Source organism: Hyaena hyaena, unplaced genomic scaffold (assembly GCF_003009895.1).
Source record: "Hyaena hyaena isolate Hyena2069 unplaced genomic scaffold, ASM300989v1 scaffold_621, whole genome shotgun sequence".
Classification (NCBI taxonomy): Eukaryota; Metazoa; Chordata; class Mammalia; order Carnivora; family Hyaenidae; genus Hyaena; species Hyaena hyaena.
Genome location: NW_024081249.1, coordinates 1072359 through 1094810, shown reverse-complemented (window position 1 = coordinate 1094810; position 22452 = coordinate 1072359).

The following is a 22452-nucleotide window of genomic DNA, read 5'->3' as shown; positions in this document are numbered from 1 at the left end:
GGCTGGGTGGAAGCCTTCCCCACTTGCACAGAAAAGGCACATGAAATGTCCCGACTTCTAAAAGAAATAATTCCTCAATTTGGGATCCTTATCACTATAGGATTAGAAAATGGGCCAGTGTTTGTGGCTGAGGTTGTGTGGCTGGTGGCAAAGGAGTTAAACATCACCTGGAAGTTACACACGGCATACTGACCCCAGAGCTCCAGGAAGGTGGAACGAATTAACCAAACCCTGAAGCTGCAATTAAGTACATTATGCCCAGAAACCCACCTACACTGGGACCAGATGTTGCCAATCACCTTATTAGGAAACAGGTGTAGCCCCACTAAGCAGATGGGGTTCTCCCATTATGAAATCTTTTATGGATGCCCCCCATTTATGTAGGGCATAGGGGCAATCTAAATGAGAAAGGCAGTCTAACCCTAAGGCAACAGATGCGGGCCCTTGGCTCTCCCCTCACCACCTTACACCACTGGGTCAGGGAATGATTACCTGAGTCTGACCACAGACGCTCACCCCTTTAAACCAAGAGATGATGTATGGATGAAGGAATGGAATGTCTAACCCCTAAAACCCCTCTGGAGAGGCCCATTCACTGTCATTTTGTCTACCCCTTCTGCAGTAAAGGTAGCCAAGGTGGATCCCTGGATTCACCACAGCAGAGTGAAGCCAGCATCTCGAAACCAGGGGTGCTTTCCTGATCCATCAACGCCATGCACGCTGACCATACAGAAGCAGCAATCTGCGACTCCAGAGGCTCTGGGAGACTGCAGCCCTGCTTTCATGTAGCCCAGTCATTCTGGAAGCTGACTAATTTATGCACAGCAGAAGTTGAGGAATCAACAGCCCGGTGAAGCAAATAGACTGTCATTATTTTCTATATGTTTCCTTACTGTGATGCACTGCCACCTCTTGTGTCTCACTGTTACTGTGATTCTTGCTTTACTTTTCACCATAGGATTGGCAAAGGCTGCCCCCACCAGCTGGGAATGGGTGAGAGGTTCTGTTAGCACTCACCTTCCTTTTGTAAATAGGATGCTTTATTGGTATTTGTTGTTTCTAATATGGACTCCTTCTGTAGACAGATTCTCATCATGCCACCCATGTATTCACATAACCAGGTTAGGCCAGGGGGTCACTGGACCTTACTACACCATAACCACTTCTCATGCCAGGGAAAGGTCCTAGGGAGCGCCATACACAGTAAGACTACCTATTCTATCTGCCAACGGGAATCTCAATACACTTGTTTCAATGCACATTACTCCCCAACTGAGGAATGACTAGAGGTCCAGAGTCACCCCAAGACAGGCACCACTGGTATGGGACAACTAATTAACAAAACTAAAATTATCAATCCAAACTGACTAGTATCTATATTACTTGACATAGATATCAAATAATAGATATAGATTACAGCCATAGACATATTGCCATATGGTTTGCCATGTGGAGGTAAGACATGGGAACGAGAATACTAACTCAATGATAAATACATGTGTGAAGGGTCTGGTGCCTGAGGTTTTTGGCCCCAGGCACCTGAATCCTTCTGTCCTTATTGGAGCTATGTCACATGGGCCACCTGGTAGACTAAAGACAAAACAGCACTCCTCCAATCGGGAACCTGTAACCCTATTAATTTTACCATCCTTGACCCAGGAGACTCAAAATGGAAAATGGCCCACCAGATTGGTATACTTATCTATGGGCAGGGCAAAGACCCAGGAATTATGTTTTATTTTAAGAGAGATACTGTCATACATAAGGCCACGACCCACCAGGTTTTTCATTTTCGGGTTTTTTATGAAAAAATGGAAAAGGGTCCTTCTCCTGTCTCCATCATGACAAAAAATCTGCTTCTAGCCCTGGCAGAGACTGTAGCCCAGACTCTAAAGATCTCTTTTTATTATGTATGTGGGGGAACCAACAATGGGGATCAATGGCCATGGGGAAGCTAGAGAATTAGATCCCCATGAACCTTATAATGGAACAGAATACTCCAGTCCTACTAATGGGATTTGGCTCTTCAAAACCTCAATTATTGGGAAAAAACTGTTTTGTCCAGTGTGGAAGAAATTTTACCACCTCTGTTGGAAGCTTAATGTGCCTAGGCCAAACATTTTATAACTCAACTGCCTTGGGAAACCCAATGGTGGGGGTCCCCAGATCACCTTGAGCCAGATCCCCGCTCCTGTCTAACTTCTCTCATTTCCAAAAGGTCTGGGACAATGTTGACGCAGCCACTGAATGGTGGGCCCCAGGTGGACTATACTGGATATGTCGAGGACAGCCTATACATACTTCCCTTAGGCTGGTCAGGGTCATGTGTGCTGGGTACTTGGGAACTGTTTGTCCATCTTTCTTCCTGCTTCCATTTTCCAGAGGGGAACATTTGTGAGTCCACGTGTATGGGGATAGAGAGACTCAAAGGAAATGATGTTCACTACAAACTGGCAATTGGAAAGATGATGAATGCCTCCTGAGTATATAATCCAATAATATGTTCCTGCCACCTGGGCAGACGATGGGTCCTGGGGCTACTGCACTCCCATTTACATGCTAAACCACATAATCTGCAAGCAGTTGTAGAAATTATAACCAATGAAACTGCCAGAGCTCTTAAGTTAATAGCCAAGCAGCACACCAAAATGCACTTTGCTATCAATCAAAATCGCTTGGCCTTATATTACTTGCTTGCTTCAGAGGGGGAGTTTGTGGAAAGTGTAACCTGAGCAATTGCTGCCTACAGAGAGATGATGAAGGAAAAGTCATAAAGGAGATCACAGGTTGGATGAGAAAGGTTGTTCATGTCCCAGTCCAGGCCTGGAAAGGTTGAAACTCCGGGGAGTTATTTGGAGGATGGTTTTCAACTCTCAAGACATCCAAAAACCCTCATAGGTGTTATCCTCTTGATTTTGGGAGCTTGCTTAATCCTACCTTGCCTAGCTCCCCTGGTTTTACAGTCTGTCTCCAGCCTCATTGAGGCAACAGTGGAAAGGAAAACGGCCATGCATGTGATGATGTTATGAACTATAAGCCTCTAAACCAAGATGATGCTCTTTGACTCAAAATAGGGGGTCCAAGCATCAGAAGGGGGAATGTGGTAGAGCCCCTGCTAAGGGATGTGGTGGAGGCCTCCTCAGAACAAAGGAAGGCAATGCCTACATACATATGTGTAGCTCTGTAACTTGGACTGTGTCCAATCAGACTAGATGTCGCCATATAGGGGAGACAAAAAAATAGAAACTGCATAAAAGGCTACACCCTACTGTGTTCAGGGCTCCGTCTTTTGGATATGAGCCCACTGAGACAGTGCTGGCACAATGAATAAAGTTGCTTCCTGGACAAAAATAAATGGCCTCAGTGTCCTGTCTCTGTGTGAGAATCCTGCTACAGTGGTACAAAAGATAAGGAAGAGAAAACAGCCAGCACTTGAAAGGTCCATGAGGGATGTTGAGTCTTCAAGGGGGAGATAAGTATAAGTAAGATGAGAAATATAAAAGCCACGTTACGAGAGTAGGCTGAGGATGCTGCACCACAGATAGTAATGGAAGCAATTTAGGCAAAGAGGACACAGAGGTGGGAAAGTGCTTCACTTTTACCAAAAGTAAAAACACTGTAATTATAATGATAATAGTTTTGTGGTGGCAAGAACACCAAAACACTTTTAATAAACAATGATATATATTTCTATAACACATTCCTATTCACAAAAGACATTTAGGTCCACTCATTTATTGCTCATAAAGAAACTATGAAACTGGCAGACAGCAGACATTCACAGTCAGAGTGAAGACGTAAGCAACCCTAGAATTATTTTAGCCCAATAACTCCAAAATATTTAACAATTGTTAGGAGAGTGAATATATCTACAGAAAGCTAAACTAAGGCCTTGGAGAAAATATATTATGGACACTTAGATGTTTTCACATCGTATGTGTGAAACTGTAAATGGGTTCTGAGCTGATGGTGTATCTAAAAAGAAAAGGCCCTTTGGTGGAGCAGTAAGTACTCTGACTAAACCAAAAATTACCTCAGCAGATGGCCCAATCCGGAGACTGCTTCCTAGAGACTGTCATATTGGAAAGCAGCCCCTAAAAAATATGGGAATTCTGTACACCTGTCAACACGCTGAAGCCACAAGGTGACTCAGGTCAAAATGACCTGTCTACTGCCTTCCTCCTCAGCTGACATTTCTGGCACAACTCCACAGACCTCTGGGGATTCTAACAGGTATTTCATATACACTGCTTAGAATTCATAACATGGTAAGAAGCTGAAAATAGCTTTTTAGGATAAATGAATCAGAATTCACTTCCTAGAATGATACACATTCTTTTTTTTTCCTTACAAATAGTTTATTGTCAAATTAGTTTCCACATAACACTCAGTGCTCATCCCCACAAGGGCCCTCCTCCATGCCCATCCCCCCTCCCCCCCACATCCATCAGTCCTCAGTTTGTTTCTCAGCATTCAAGAGTCTCTCATGGTTTGCCTCTCTCCCTTTCCCCCACCATTTCCACCCTTCTTCTCCCCCTGTTCCTCCGTCAAGTTCCTCCTAATCCTCCTATACGTGCAAACATATGATATTTGTCCTTCTCTGCCTGACTTATTTCGCTCAGCATAACACCCTCGAGGTCCATCCATGTTGCTACACATGGCCAGATTTCATTGTTTCTCATTGCCATGTAGTATTCCATGGTATAGATAAACCACATCTTCTTGATCCATTCGTCTGTTGATGGACACTTAGGCTCTTTCCATGTTTTAGCTATTGTTGAGAGTGCTGCTATGAACATTGGGGTACATGTGCTCCTATGCAGAATGATACACATTCTTAAAGAACCCTCATCATTCTTTACTTGACAGATTTCAACAAAGAAGCAGAGTGAAGTAAAGTAACTTGCTCAAGGCACCCAGTTTTACAGCCAATGAGTGACAAAGGCAGGGCTAAATATGGATTTCCTGGATACTAATACAGCATTCTCTTTCAGTTCTATAATATAAATATTATTGGAAAGGGACACCAGGGTGGCTCAGTCAGCTGAGAGTCTGACTCTTGATTTCAGCTCAGGTCATGAGCTCATGCTTCATAGGCTAGTGCCCTGCATCAGGCTATGGGCTAACAGAGTGGAGCCTGCTTGGGATTCTCTCTTCCTTTCTCTCTGCCCCTCTCCTGCCCATGTATGCACAGGCAATCTCTTTTTCTCTCTCAAAATAAATAAATTAAAAAAATATATCATTGGGAGGACTGGACAGGAAAGGCAAATAATCCAAAATCAAAACTGACATAGGAAAAGAAAGTGGTGAAAAGGACATCTTTACTGGAGGCTTCTGATTTACCTTGGAGAAAGGACAAAAGTGTCTCAATCGTGTGTTTATTCATCGTGTAAAATGCACGCATATTCTGCATGACCCCAAGTGACATGGCTGAAAATCTAACTTCCACAGGTTCTATTTCACCTATAATCTCTGCATTCAAACTGATCTGAAAGCACCTTGAAGACAGTGACACCATCCTCAAAGTCTTTGTATTCCCTTGACCCTCAAGAGTTACTCAGTAACTGCTTTCCATGTAGCTTTTTTAATTATAATGTTTGCCAAAACAGTTACCCTTTGAATATGGAAATTATTTAAAAAATTTTTCTTCCTGGTTTAGCAAAGTAACATTTAGAGCTCTCCCAAAGAAGTCTACTGATGTCTAGATTTTCCCACTCCATTTCAACTCAAAAGTGCGGGTGCTATTTTATTTAGAAAACATTTGTTTTGTTCAGTCATTTTTCAGCAAAATTTACAAGTCAAAATTATGATTTAGATTGATATAAAGTAAGAGTCAGAAGTTATAAAGCTTTGTTTCATGAAAGGCTTAAGCAAACAAAGGTTATTCTACATAAAATGCACATAATGCAATTTAGCTGACTTGAAATGCAAGAAAGGGGAGGGAATATATGCAAAGAATTACATACAAATGGAGCACTTCTGGTTTCTATGGTAACCAATATAAAGAATACCTTTTTGGAAAATGGACAAGCGAAGTCAGTGAGATATAAATTTATGAGCACAAACCAAAGAATCAATACAATCTCCTATGGTATGTAAAGAAGTCCACAGTTTTCCCTTAATAGGATTGCAAATTTTAAAAAAAGAAAAGAAAAAGACAGAAAGAAATGGCCTATGGCTAACCCCCATTCAGATTTTTTTTCTTAATTCATTGTTTTGTCTTGTGGTTGTTTGTGTACTACACATTTATCAATAATTAGAAATGGCTTTTTTTATTGTTCACTGGACCAGTGACTACAATTATAGTAGGGAAGCCAATGAAGCCTTGATTCTCTAATTGGCCCTTCTCATCAAGGTGTGGTAAGCTGACTCTGGGGACCAGGACGCCCAACAGGAGGACTTATTTGAAATTAATTAAAATATCAGTATGAATTTGTTATTAAAAGAGAGAGACGCATATATCATTTGCTATTCTCTTATTCAGAGAAGAATACAAATCCCCATTGCTATAAAGACTAAACTAAGTATATGTTTTTAGTTTTATAGATGTGGGAAAAGAGAGTGATGTGGGGAAATTAAATTTCCTAATAACCTGCAGCCCACTGACAAATACTTGAGACAGTCAGAGTAGGATATTCCTCCAGGAGCTCCCAAAGCTCCCCTGCTTTGCTAAGGAGAAAACAACATTAGCCTGACAATAGGTAGGCCTCCAGGATGTTGTGAGTCTTCTTTAACATATGAAAACTCTTTTGGAAAATTCCCCTTGTCTTCACCTCCCCCAACTCTCAAGTATATAATCAGTCATTCCTCACAACCCCTAGCAGCTCTTTCTGCCCACAGGTCCTGTCCCCATGCTTTAATAAAAACACCTTTTTGCACTGAAGACATCTCAAGAATTCTTTCTTGTTCATCAGCTTCAGATCCCAGCACTTCAAACTGAAGAGCCAAAAATTAACTCCTCCGTTAAGAGAAACCTCGGGCTGCACGTAGCCCCAGTCCCAGTTCCAGGAAAAGTCTCAGACTGTTCAAGGCTAAAGTCATCCTCAGACTGCCCTCAGTTCAGTTAATCAAAAAGAAAAAGAAACAATTCCTATGGTCTGAGTCAAGGCTGGAAACTGCAGATACAAACTAGCCAATTCCTCACTGCTTGTCTGAACCCCACGTGGGCCCTTCGAACTCACCTCACAATTGGTCATTTTCAGAGGATTCTCAAAAGTCATGATTGGGTCCCACCAAAAGTAATGAACACCTCACAGACACTGAATGGTCAAAGCTGTAATTGTAACTGGTGCTTATGTGATGATGCTACATGTACTGTAACACCCCTATCCCTTACTCCTTAAAAACCCTATTCGCTATTGTTCTTGGCTTCACCTTGCTGCCATGACACAGGCAGGCCGGTGAGCCCCTCCTCGAGCTTGTAATAAAGACCCTTTTGTACTTGCATCGGTGCTGGCTCCTTGGAGGTCTCTGGGACTCATGATTCAGGCACAACAAAATCACATCAAGAGGACTGTGTGTGAAACTATTTTCAGGAACATCAGAAAATCCAATGTCCCAGTGCCCTGTTGCTTTTCTAACTAGTGTATTCTTAACCTACTCAGTCTAATGAAGATGATCTAAGATTATACAATTTATATCCATTCAAGCTTATATCATTTTATTCCCAAAGTGAATAATGGCTAAAATAAGACATTTATCTGAAGAAGAATCTTCTTGTAATCACATAAGAGTTACAGTGATGAAGAGAGTTGAACAATGATTTCAACATTTCATATAAAATTATCATGAATAGGAGAAAATTCCACAGTGTATATTGAATAATACTTTCATTTAACACTGTAACATTAATATCACAGAGATGTCTAAAACTCAGGCTGTCGATGCCTTCGAGCGTATTTAGTTTGTATTTCAACATGCCAGTTCTCTAACTCCATGTGTTATTCCAATGCCTTAAAAAGAAAGGATTGTCTCTAAAACTGAGCCTCTGGATATCACCCAGCTTGATGAAATAACGCTGTGGTTTCCCTCAGCTTCAGACTGCAAAAAGCTGATCTGACATCATTCACAGGGCCTTGGCTTTCCAAACAAGTTTTCAAAATTTATCTTCTCATGCCTACTGCTTTGTTTTGAAATATTTCTAGATTTGAAATTATTAGTTTTACAAAAGCAGTATTGGTGGAAAATTATCAATGATGCCCTGATAGTCTAGCATGAGCTATGTGTAGGACAATTTCAAATACATGTGGGGCAATACTCTTGAAATTGCCTTTCATGAGGTATTTTCCTGGATTCTTGAGCATTTTTCTGGTGTCTAGAAAATTTGTAAAATGTTGTTATGATTAAATTTCATACTACTGAAAAGTATGGATACTAATAAAAACAATAATCACTAATGCATGTAAGATATGAAAGTTTATCTCTTTCTTCAACAAATATAAAGTATACCAGAAAGAAAATTTTCTTGAATTACATGATCATTAAAAATTTTAATGTTTCAAAAATAACATAACTTGCTTTGTTGTATTATGGAAGAGTACAGATGTTTCTGGGAGGCACCAGAATCCCTATCCACACTGAGCAGCTAGAAAGTCCACTTGTCCATCTCTCTATATACAACGCTGATTTCCAGACAAAGAAGACTTACTTCATCTCTGCAGCCTGCCTTCCAGACAAACTAATAGATTCCAGTGAAGTCCCAGCCACCCATAAAGATAATTTGCCTAAAGCTGAGTATCATGAAATGTTTAAAGTGCTTTTGCAGTATTCACTATGTTTGAGCAATGTATTCAAAGTACACAAAAAGAATATTTTTGCTGTGCTTTTTTTTTCTCCTGAAACATGTAGGAAGGACACAGAGCTGAAAAGTAATGAATAGCTCAGTGGAATAAACTTTCCCAATTTAAAGACCCACTTACTTTTGATCTTGTCCTTCTGGGTGGGCATGTATAGTATTAAAAGACTGTGGAGATTAACTCTGGTTTGAAAATTGTGACCACTTTTGCACTATACAACCTGTCAGTTTTCCTAAAGAGTTATTAATATAGTTATTTCTTTCTTTGTTAATCAACATATCCCTGTGCACTGGGCTTAAGTGGAGACTTTGGAGATGACTTCTGGTTCTGCTATACTCACATATTAATACTTTTTGGTGCTTTTCATTCTTCTTTTCAGATCCATACTTCCATCTGATATCATTGTCCTTCTACCTGAAGGGCTTCCTTTAACATTTCTTCTAAAGCTTATGTGTTTATGAAGAATTCTTTCCACTTATGCTGCAATCTGGAGAACTCTCTAGTCAGTATACAGAGACTACTGTAGATTTCACCTTGTTTGTTTCCCTTCTCTCAGGAATGATTGTCCTGTGTTACCTACTATTCAATGTTTGAACACATTAAACACTTGTTTAATGTATTACATCTGTTTTTGTTGTTGTTGTTATACTGAGAGGGTAAATCTGATCCCTGGTACTCTGTCATGGCAAAAGCAGAAGTCTTACTCCTTTATAAAAGAAAAAGTTAATCAACTTTCGATGAAACCTATGTCATGGAATATGTTGTTTCCTTCTTTATGTTTAGTGCCTTCTATGCTTTATCAAAGATGTTATAAAAATAAATGAAACATGATGTTAAAAAAGAATTTTGGCTGAGTCAACAAGAGACCATAGATAACACATCCCAAAGGAGGTGATAGAACATATGCATGATTTACAAAATTTCACAGCCCTCAAACTCCTTTCTCATATTGAGGGTATAAAAGGATTTGGAGCTTAAGGATAGGGAAGAAAGTACTTCTTTAAAGAGATCTGGAACTGTGTTGTGAATTTCACTCACTGTAAGGAGGAAATGTACTTTCATCTCAAGGAAAGGGATTCCAGTGAGGTCATTCAGAGGACGAAATATGTGTCTTCTATAATTGGAGGACCTAGTGGTCTGATGTCACTAACAGCTGTGCAATCTAAAGCATAGTTTCCTCTGGCTAGCTGGTCCCAATGGTAGAACAAGGAAGTAAATCCTGAGTTGCTTATGACTTGCACTTCAAGAACAAGGAGAAAAGAACTGGTCTTCAGTCTTACACCCCCTTGTCCAAAAAACTATCTGGAGGGCAAAATAGATTACAGCAGAGAGAAACTAAAAACAGTGCTAGATTACTTAGGGCTGAAAAAGAAGAACCAGGTGACAATTAAATACTTATTCTCTCTCCTTATTTTTTAATTCCTTTGTTTATCTATTTAGTTTGAGAGAGAGAGAGAGAGAGAGAGCAGGGTAGGGACAGAGAGAGTGGGAAGAGAAAGGGAGAGAGAGAATCCCAAGCAGGCTCTGCACCATCATCACAGAGCCCAATGCCAGGCTTGAACTCATGAACTGTGAGACATTGACCTGAGCTGCAATCAAGAGTCAGAGGCTTAACTGACTGAGCAACCAAGGCACCCCTGAATGCTTGTTCTCTTTAAGGAAATTTGTCTTAGTGAGATATCCCTAGCACTCACAAGAAATAGACTCACTTTTAAACATCTGTTGAGCCCAAAAGGGAACCAGACCAGGATGGCAATGTCAATCAAAAAAGAATCCACCTACTCTTCTCCTACTTCCACCCTCCCTCAAGGGCCACAAATAGCATTAGCAAAATGAGAAAGGAGTAGAAATGCTAATTAGAGAAATCTCAACCTTAAAGCAAGTTCAAATATTTGATTATTATGAAGAAAAGAAAAGTCTGATTGTTAACCTTTGGCATTTAGTGAGTGTTGAAACTTTCATATCACCTAAGAGAGACGAGAAAAGTCAAAAGATCTGTCCGAGGAGCAGGAGCAGGGGAAGAATTAACTTCATAGTTTAGATTTAAAAGACAGTCAAGACAAGAAGAGTCAAAATTAAGGTAGCCTGGTGATCCACTCCTACAGATTCTTCTTGTTCAACATAAAGATTATATTGAACCTATGAAAGATAAAGAAAATTACTAGTGAAGAAGTGAACATTAGATATATGAAGCTAAATCAAAATTCTACTATAAAGAAACATAACAAAATGATTAAGAAAATATAAATGTTTATTTACAAGCTCACATTAATGTGTAGAATAACTAGTTTTCCCCGAGGAAAACTGAAATGAAAATAAAAGAAAAGCTTATTGTGAGTTTATTTTAAAGCTCTTCATTGTGTCCTTTCAAGTTCTTGCTTAATTTTAACAGCTCTTTCCCTTCAGTGTAAACATTTTGACTTCAGCAACATTTTATAATCTATCCAACATGTAAAATCACATTGCAATGCCTGACTAAATTTGATTTTTGAAAGTTTTTGTGTTCATTAAAGACAAGGAAACACACTGCAAAGAGATCAGGAATTATCACATTATGTATTACAGCCATTTATTTGTGGAAATGGAGCATGAAATAAACTATTTAGTTCATTAGCTCAAGTAGGAGAGCATTGTTCAAGCATGTTGTCCATTAATCACTGATAACCAGTGTTTAGCGTGCAGACATGCATGACTGAGAACATGACTAAATAATGTAGAATCCTCTTCATAAAAATCATAGTGTATGCAATTTTTATGTGTGATTTATCACAGTACCCTTGGCAGAGTCCCTGGGAAGAGCTTGAAATAGAGATTAATTAAATAGTAAATCTTTACATGTTTTTAGAAAACAGATTTTGAATGTTCACATATCCTCCTTACTCCCCTTTTTCTCTTATGTTAACTCAAATGAAATTTGTCAAGACAATGCAACCAGTTAAAGCTCTGACTCCCTTCTGAAACTAATGTCTACCCTCTCTACTTGATAAGATCTTATAACAAATTATTGATTTCCTGTCAAGAAGCATCTCCTGATGAACACTGCCAAATACTCTCAGTAACAGTAAAAGGGAGGAGCTCCAAAGGAAATCGTGTACCCGAGGTGTTTAAATCATCATAGTCCTCAGTATTGAAATACTAACGGTAGGCTAGTTAAACTTTAAAGGTAGAGCAGTGAATAATGTTTGTTCCATGAGGACACCAATAAGACTACCTATAATAGTAACTCCGTCACTTCCCAAATATACTCCCAACTTTAACAGCAAATGTTTTAAATTCCGTTTTTAAAAAAAAATATTGGCAGCATTATTCCAAATAGTGATAATATGGGGATGTCAAATGTTCAGTGACACCTGAATCAATAATATACACAAAGGAGCACATAGAGCAGTGAGAATGAACACTGCATTTCAACAATAGAGATGAATCTCACAAACAATGCAAGCAAAAGAAGCACAGTCAAAATAATATATATTGCATAATTATACTTATATAAAGTAGAAAAACAGCAAAACGAAAGTGCTTTTAGTAAAACTAAAGTGCTGTTAGAAGTAAAGAGTGGTTACCTTTAGGGCAGGCAATGATGATGGGAATAATTAAAGATTAACATGAGAAAGGTTTCTGGGGTGCTGGTGATTGTTTCTTGAGCAGGGTGCCAGTTGAATGGATATTTTGAGTTTGTAAAAAGTCAATGAGCTGTACACTTGTAATATGTGCTATTTTCTACATCTATATTATACCTCAATAAAATTTTAAAAATAATCTTACTTGTAGGCAGAATGGAATATATACCTATAAATATATTCCTATTGACAGCTAGAGAATGTAGGTGAAGATGGACTGAGATGCCGGAGTCCTAGCTAAGGAAGACAGTAAGTACAGAAAGAAGGTATATGAGTGAGGGCAGCAGCAACAGAGATCCATGCCATTTGCAGGTAGCACTCAAAGCAGAGATACAGGTAAGAAAACATCAAAACAGGTATAAAAGGGAAAGAATGAACAGTTGTCATTAATGGAATGAGATGATGCTGTTATTAAAATTTACTTTCTGATAGGAAATATTTGTACTTGAGTTAAGTACTGGCACTTTGAGGAAGCGTATTTCTCAGATTTCTATGACAAGAGCTAGAGCCACAAGAAATGTGATACCAAAACAAGGCAAACCAGGGGCACCTGGCTGGCTCAGTTGGTTAAGTGTCCTACTTCAGTTCAGGTCATAATCTCACAGCTTTTGAGTTCGAAACCCACCGTGAGCTCTGTGCTAGCAGAGCCTGGAGTCTGCTTCAGATTCTGTGTCTCCCTCTCTCTCTGCCCCTCCCCTGCTCACACTCTGTCTCTCTTTCTCTATCTCAAAAACGAATAAATATTAATTTTTTTAAAATAAGGCCAATCAAAAAGTGATGTCAGCAAAATAGAAAATAGGAGTTTTATAACATCTTCTCCACAAACACTGGTTTGACAATTACCTATCGACAGGAGCACCTTTGTGGAAGTCCAATTGTCAAGTGGAGAAGTTTCAGCACACCATTACAGCAGAAAAGAATATGAAATTCGACACATTAAAGAGGTCAATAAAGACTGGAGAAGTTGACTTCTTCAAATGCAAAGACAAAAATACAAGACTTCAAGGAATATGAAAAATCAGAGAAACATTATATCACCAAAGGAACATCATAATTTTTTAGGAACCAACCTCAAATGAATGGAGATCTATGATTTGCCAGATTAAAAATTCAAAATAGTTGTTTTAAGGAAACTCAGTGAGCTACAAGAAAACACAGAAAACAGCTAAACTAAATTTTTTAAAAATCCCTGAATAAAAGGAGAAAATTAACAGGGAGATGAAAATCATTTAAAAAAGAAACAAACAAGAATATTAGAGCTGAAGAATACAATGAAAAAATGAAAAATACTATAGAGAGCATCAATAGCCAACCTGTCAAAGCAGAGAAGAAAGAATTTGTGAAGTAGAAAACGGCACATTTGAAATTATCCAGTCAGAGGAGAACAAATTAAAAAGAACTTTAAAAGAGTAAAGAAAGTTAGGGCACCTGGGTGGTTCAGTCAGTTCAGCATCTGACTTCAGTTCAGCTCAGGATCTCAGGGTTCCTGAGTTTCAGCCCTGCCTCAGACCTCCTGCTGTCAGTGTAGATCCTGCTTCATATCTTCTGTCCCCCTCTTTCTCTGCCCTTCCCAGCTTGTGCACTGTCTCTCAAAAATAAATAAATCTCGGGGCGCCCAGGTGGCCCAGTCAGTTGAGTGTCTGACTTTAGCTCAGGTCATGATCTCACAGTTTGTAGGTCGGCCTATGTGCTGACAGCTAGCTCAGAGCCTGGAGCCTGCTTCAGATTCTGTGTGTGTGTCTCTCTCTCTCTAACCCTACCCTGCTCTCTCTCTCTCTCAGAAATAAATAAAAACATTAAATAAATAAATAAATAAATCTTTAGAAACAAGAGTAAAGAAAGTGTATTTGAACTATGGGAAACCATTAATAGAAAGGGACAGAGAAAGGGGCAGGTAGCTTATTTAAAGTAATAATGGCTAAAAATTTCCAAGTTCTGGAAAGAGATTTGTATGTCCAAATGCATGAAGCTCACAGGTTACAGAACAAATTCAACTTAAAGAGAGCTCCTCTAAGACACTTTATAATAAAACAATCTAAAATCACCAACAAAGGTAGAATTTTAAAATTCTACTCAAAGATAGATTTCTCAGCAGAAATATTACAAGTCAGAACAGAGTGGGAAAATATACTGACAGCATTAAAATAAAAACAACCTGCCAACTAAGAATAACTTACCTGGCAAAGTTGTCCTTCAGTAATGAAGTAGAAATAAAGTCTTAACCAAACAAACAAAACCTGGTGAAATAGTCCCCACTGGACCTGCCTTACAAGAAATGCTGAAATGAGTTCTTCAAGCTAAAACAAAAGGATGCTAATTAGTAACATAAAAACATAAGAAAATATAAAACACACTGATAGATAAGAATATAGTCAAATTCAGAATACTCAAACATCTAATATGGTGGTGTGCTAATCACTTATTGCTAGTATAAAGGTTAAAAGACTGAAGTATTAAAAATGACTATAGCTATAACCACCTGGGTGGTTCAGTCAGTTAAACATCCAACTCTTGATTTTGGTTCAGGTATGATCTCATGGTTTATGGGATCAAGCCCTGCATTGGGCTCTGCACTGACAGCACAGGGCCTGCTTGGGATTCTCTCTCTCTTTCTCTCTCTGCTTCTCCCTCACTCTTACTCTCTCTCTAAATAAATAAATAAACTTAAAATAAATAACTATCATTACAATAATCTCTTAATAACAACATAAAAAGATATAACTTGTGACATCAAAACATGAGATATGCAGTAGTGGAAGTAGAGCTTTTGTATGCAGTTTAGACTAAGTTTTTTCAGCTTGAATTCACTGTTATATGTTTAAAATGTTTTATGTAAGCCTCCTGGTAACCACAAAGCAAAAACATATTGTAGATACACAAAAAAGAAAAAGAAAACAATCAAAGCATGTTACTACAGAAAATCATAAATCCACAAATAAAGACAGCAAGAAAGAATGAAAGGAACAAAGGAACCAAAAACACCAGAGAACAATAAGATAGCATTAGTAACCCCTTGCCTATCAATAATTCCTCTATTTTTTAGGTAATTAATCTTTTTGAGAGAGAGCATGTGTGGGGGAGGGACAGAGGGAGAGGAAGAGAGAGAATCTTAAGCAGGCTCCATGTTCAGCATGATCCCATGACCGTTTACTCATGCCCTGAGCCAAATTTAACCGGTGAACACTCAACAGACTGAGCCACCCAGGAAGCCCAAAGACTCTTTGACTCAGTTTTAATCAGGATTCTTTAAACCCTCTTCTTGACTATGCCTTGACATTAGACTCTGTCTTGTCTTAAAGAATCCTTTAGCAAGAATCTCTGACTTTTGATATCTGATCACCCTTGATATCTGATCAAGTTCTTAATCTCTCACCTTTGATGTATAAATCCTTGGCCTACTCCTATAAATAATCCTATTAGGTTAGCTTAGCAAGAATTCTACTACTCTTAATGCCTTTAATCAGTAATTTTCTATTCACTGATACCCTCACTCTGCTCTTTGCCTATAAATCACCAACTGCATTTGCTGTATTCAGACTTGAATCCAATCTCTCTTCCCTATTGTAATAGTCACGACCCCTATTGCAATAGTCTTGAAAACAGTCTTCCTTACCATTTTTAACACGTATCAGAAAATTTTTGATTTAACATAACCACCTTATGAAGTACATAATATTTGTATCTCCATTTTACTGAGAGAAAACTGAGACTTAGGGTTCAAATAAAACACGCAAGTTCACACAGTAAGAGCCAGGATTTGAAAGCAGGCAGTGAGACTTCAGATACTGAGCTCAACTGCTCTCCTCTCCAGGAAAATGCTATTCAGCTTCAAATTATGTTTCAACCACAAAGAAAGTTCAATAGGGGTGATGTTAGACTAGGCTTTTATGGCTTATGAAGACATAGGTTACCAGTAGAGAAACAGACTAAGTTAATCTTTCTCAAACAACCTCTTTTAAAGGAAATGATGCTACATGAACTTCAATGGAAATAGAATTTTGTGTCATGAAAACTTAGCGAGTGAGAATAAAATGGGGGGAATGTTGTTTTAACAATACCCGCAGATAGTAAAACCTACAAGTTCACTGGCTTTTTGTTGACAAAATGTAGACTCTGTCTACATTCTAATGAAAGAAAATATATTAGCTTTTACCCATAGGTCAGTGAAACCCACATTACAGACCACCTTTGTTACATACCAGAAATCCCTTTATTAGATATAATGCAGTTCTTTTACTCTCCGTGCAAAGCAATCTGGCAGGTTAAAACAATTTCATGTTTTTGAAGGTCATGCTTCAGGTTGGAGCAATAAATTTAAGGGTTCAGCTACCCATGAGAAAAATAGGAAGTATTATATTCCTTCTCAAGAAGCCAACCACTATCAAAACAGCATCAACAGGGTAAGAACACAGATGCTGGAATATCAGCTGTAAAGAAAATGGGCCAGCTGATGGGAAGGTCAGAGACAGAGAGAGAAAAAGGAGGAAAGCGGCAGTGGGGTGGAGAAAATCAGTGCATTGGGCCACTACTGTCACCCTAAGTCTCCGTTTTCTCTCAGTAAAATGGAGATACAAATATTATGTACTTCATAAGGTGGTTATGTTAAATCAAAAATTTTCTGATATGTGTTAAAAATGGTAAGGAAGACTGTTTTCAAGACTATTGCAATAGGGGTCGTGACTATTACAATAGGGAAGAGTTCAAGGGTCTGAGGACTCCCCAAGGGTCCTGGGAGAACTGCTCTGAATCTCCAAAGAGCATCCCGCTTCTGCAGCACAGAGCACAGGAGGACATATGAATGCAAGGCAAAGGCTGGGCCAGGACTGCTATTTCTCCCCTTCTTCTTTTTGGTAACAAGAGTGTCCACGTTTTAGTTGAAACATGATCTGTCAGCTAGAAGCTGCATTTCCCAGACCTCCTTGCCCACAGCTGTATTACAAAGTTTTTGTCAGTGAAATGTGAGGAAAAAGAATAGGTACAATTTGGGGGCCTGTCAAAACAGGTAGGAACATTCCACTTTATGCCCTTATTCTTTGCCCTTTCCTTCAGGGTTGGAACTTGGCGGGGGAGGGGGGAGTATGCAGGCAAGCCAGCCACCACCAAATGGACAAGGACCACACCCTAGGATAGCAACTCTCAATGAGTGGTTCTAAGATGAACAATATAAGTATCCCCCTAGAAAGCTGTTAGAAATGCAAATTCTCAGGACCCACCCCAGACTTGAACTGAAAACTCTAGAAACAGAGACCAATATATCTTCTGATGTATAATAAAGCTAGCCAACCTCTGGTCCAAGGAATAAAATAGCAATAAGGCAAAAGGAACCAAGGCCCACCAATGACCTCAGAAGAGCAGAGCCCACACCTACCTGGACTACCCACATATTTCTAACTGTTGTATATTTTGTGGTCCCTTTATTCTAGCAGCTTATCCTTCTAGCATTAATTAATGCTAATTAATACAGAGCCTATATCAACGTTTTTGACTCAACTCTAGCCAATAAATCCAAGAGATGTGGGAATTTTGGTAATTCGCCTTCTACCTAGTCCCAAATAGGTCTCAATGTCCATTCCAACTTTTATTCCAGTCCTCTAAGACAGATACAGAGATTTCTTCATCATCTTAAGAATAATCCTGGGCATTGTTTTCAACACAACCACAGATTTACTATATCCCAAAATGAGTGAGTTGAGAACAAAGATATCCTGGATGATGAATTCTAGGATAGTCTCAGCTACCATGTCCAGAATAAATTTTCTCAGATGAATAGGTCAAAACTAACTCTTCTCTCAATGACTACAGATTCCTAAGTATAAAATCCTCAACTTCTACCAAGATAGTTGCAACGTCAGCCAAACTATATCACCCATCTGTGAAATAGCAAAGACCCACAGTCAGTTCCTATTTGATGCAGCAGTGATTGTTCAATTCCAAATCTCTCAGGTAAACTAAACACAACCTGAAAAACAATCTCTGTACCACCTGTGAGGCATGTAGACAGAACACCAGCATCTGTGCTCTCTTTACTCTGCTATTCAACAAATATTTATAGAGATCTACTATATACCAGGTACTGTGCTAAGTATAGGGAATATATCATCCTCCTCTCAATAAGTTCATAGCACAGAGAAGAAGACACCAAATAAGGTATCAGCCAAGTAAAAGACATAAGCATTTATAAGATAATGCAATAATGGCTGGTATATTTGTCTGAAAATGTGTTTTGGGAATAAAGCATAAGGGCAAAAAACTAAGGCCAGGAAATTAATTCATATTTTACAGAAATGATGGCACCTAGACAGAGTCTGCAAAGGAAGATCAGGAGTGAGGCAACTGAAGACAGTAAGTAAGTCATTGAAGGGACAAAAAAAGCCTGTGTAAAAATCACAAGACAGAACAATTTCAGTAGACTACAAGTAGCTGCAATGACGGACAAATTAGTCACATGAGAGCACAAGAGAACATATAGGACAGGTAAGTATGAAGAGATACTGAAGTGTTTTGTGAAACACACCATAACAATTTAACTTTATTCTGAATATTATGGGGAATATTCAGGATTTTAAGTAGAAGACTGACATCATTATATTTGAAGTGGAAATAAAAATAGATTGGCAGCAATAGAAATCAGAATGCAGGCTACTTTGTTAACTTGGATGAAAAACAAGGCATACCTGAACTAAACAGGGCCTGGAGATGGGAAAGAAAGATCAGATTTAAGAGATAATAAAAAGGCAGATTCTGTAAGATTTAGTGAATATGGTGTAAGATGGAAGTGCTAGCCAAGATGTTCAGGCATAGGCAGCTGACTGGATGGTGGTGCTTTTCACTAAGATAGACTATAGTAGAGGAACAGGTTTAGGGGACTGCATAGAAATTTGGTTAGTTATACCATGGCTGATGCATTTGGCAAAGGGAGAGAGACATTTTTTCTTTTCTGCAGAGTACCATCAACCTCAAAACACAGAAAGAGGACCTGATGTATCCATCCCACAGGTCAGAGGGCCTCAGGTTTAAAAGCACAGGGCTATGTATTATTGGCAAGAACAGAGGCACCAGGCACCAGGTCAACTCTACACACAGTCTAATATGGGACTCTGCTTCTGAATCTAGAAACATTTCCCCATGTGATGACCCCAACTCAAGGGTGGCAGGAGGAATAGAATCCAGACGGGTTCATATGCCAGGTGCACAACAGAATTCAGACACAAAGGAGAAGCCTAAAGATTTCATACCATGGACCCTCTAGCAAGGAAAAATCAATAGAGATTGAGGGCTAGTATATGAGATGAGAAAATAGCCACTCCATATTTTCATCTACTTGCTATTAATATAGGATGCTTATCTCCAAACTACTCACTATTGTCAATAAACTTCAGTATTTTCCTTGATTTCTACAAGGATTGTGTTGCAAGTATAATCACTGCTATTTGAATTACAGATATGGCCACATCTCCAACTGGAATCATCTGTAGGTGGTGTTCACATCAACAGAGATAGATGGAAAAGCTTGAGTGAGATGGACATCTGAGCCTACTAGACCAGGGTCTGGTCCATAACATTATCTGCAGTCCATCAGGGTCACTTCTTTATCTATTTGGAGGCACCTATCAGTTTGAGATCCACCTGGAAGTAGAAAACACCATTTCCCTGTATGAAGAAGACCTAAGGGAAAGATACTAGGAAGAGTGCAGCACCTGACAAGAAAGATATTTATGGAAAAGTTGCCTGCTCCAACAAAATATAAGCATAGGGTCCAGCTTGGTGAATGCATAAAACTTAAATCAGATTTTTCCCTTGGGTGTTTCTGTTTTTCCACAGCCTTAAAATTATTCTACAAGCAGCAGCAAAGGGTGTTAAGAGCACCAACTCTGGAGCTAGATGACCTGAGTTCTGAGTTCATATTCCAGTTATACAAATTCCATAAGCACTCTGTGTCTCATTTTCCTAGTCTTTAAAAGTAGGGATGTAAAAGTATCCATCCTCATGTGCTTCTTGGTTAAATGAGTTAAAATTTGTAAAATAGAACACTACCAGACCAGGTACACAGTGAGAGCTGTTTAAGTGTTAATAGTACTATATGCATCTAGAAAAGGAAGTGGGGACAGGGAAAGTCCTGTTTAAAATCAGCAGCAACATTGCCACCTAGAGTCCATCCTGAAGGCTTGCCATGTCAACATGCCTTTAGCAGGATCTACCATTCTTTCACCTGAAGTCAGCAATAAGGGTGCCTGGTTGGCTCAGTTGGTTCAGTATTTGACTATTGATTTTGGCTCAAGTCATGATCTCATGATCCTGATCTCATGGCCATGAGACTGAGCCCTGTGTCCAGCTCAGCATAGAGCACTGAAACTGCTTGGGATTCTCTCTCTCCCTCTACTCTACCCTTCCCCTGCTCAAGCACTTTCCCCTCCCTCCCTTCCTTTCTCTCCTCTCTCTCCCTCTCTCCCTCCCTCCCTCTCTCTCTCTCTCTTTCAAAAATAAATAAATAAATCTGAAATCAGCAATAGTAGTACAGCTATTCTAAGGCATGGAACATGGTCATCCACTAAACCACATAGTTTCTCTACAACAAAGCTACCTAGTAGATGGCTCTCATTCTCTGTATTCTTGGCAAGAACCATCACTCCTATATCTCTTTCAGGAACATTATTTGAGCCTATTTAAAATCCCTAACACTAGAATCTAAAACTTTTAGTCATCCCAACTCTCTGAGGATATACAGCATCACATAGAAATGTGTAGGGCATGAGAATAAACTAAACTCAGACATGGAAATATGAAGGGCTCTTCTACTGCCTGCTGAATTTGGAGCCATTATAGGCCTCTTACACATTAAATGGTATCTGGGAGTTCCCTGCAATTTAGAAACAAAGTTCATGGCTGTGGTCATTGGCACACTCTCAAAAACAGCTCACATCTTAGATCACTCTGATACCTGTTCCCGTCTGTGTGTGTTCACTCTGAGCCTGCTGCCTATATAACCTCCATACCCAAATGACGATGGCATGAGCTCTAGATTGTTTTCTACTTTGGAAAGTTTCTTTTTTCTTTTCTCTCAGTAAAAGCACGTTTCCTAATGTCAAACACACCTTATCACATCATGGGCATATACGACACATAACTCCTTCCCACTAACTTGAGCATATTTGATTTAATAAGACATATCCTTCCCACCAAACTAAGCTTTCCATTCAAGGTGTTTTGAGGTTCTCATTTCCCTCATCTCCCTCAGCAACAATACTTCAGGGAAACTTTGAGCAGCATTCCTTCAGTAGGACAAAGGACCACCAGATAAATCCAAAAACAAGGGTCTTTGAAGAGTTCTTAATAGAAAGAATAGGAAATATGGTTCTTTAAAAAAATGATCTATTCCATACAATCCTCCAAAAGAATAACTAATACCTAAGCCCTAATACAAAGAGCTATAAAATTTGGAGACCCATGAAATGTAAACTCTTCCACATTCCTCTTTCTCCCATTGACTTTTCCAACCAAACCTGACAATATCAAACCACAATATGCTCACCTTCTTGACTAGTGAATAATACAGAGTGTGAAAATAATACTGTTCTACATGCCCTGCATCACTAGAGATGACTCCAGTACCTCACTGGTGAGAAGCTTGCATTCTCAACAAAACATGCATTCAAGTTAGTGAGGATGTTCCTACAAACCTAGGCCAGCACCACCACTGCAAAGAGCCTGGGCCAAGGGAAATGAAAACATGTCAGAGTCCCTGAAAAGTAGCATTGGTCATCATATCCAGGACAGCATCTGCTGGTCTCCAAAATCAGCTTTAATTTCCCATCTATTGTTTTATACACACACACACACACACACACACACACACACAGCCCTCACATTGGGGTCAAAACATCTCACCTCTGTTCAAACAAATAAAGATTGCTTCTCTGTATTCTTGTTGCACCATCACTACCAGGTAGCCCCACTTGCAACCCTCTTGCTATAATTTTTCTCTTCATTACTACCTCCCAGACTTCTTTTTTCCCCACTTCATTCACTTTGTGCCTTGT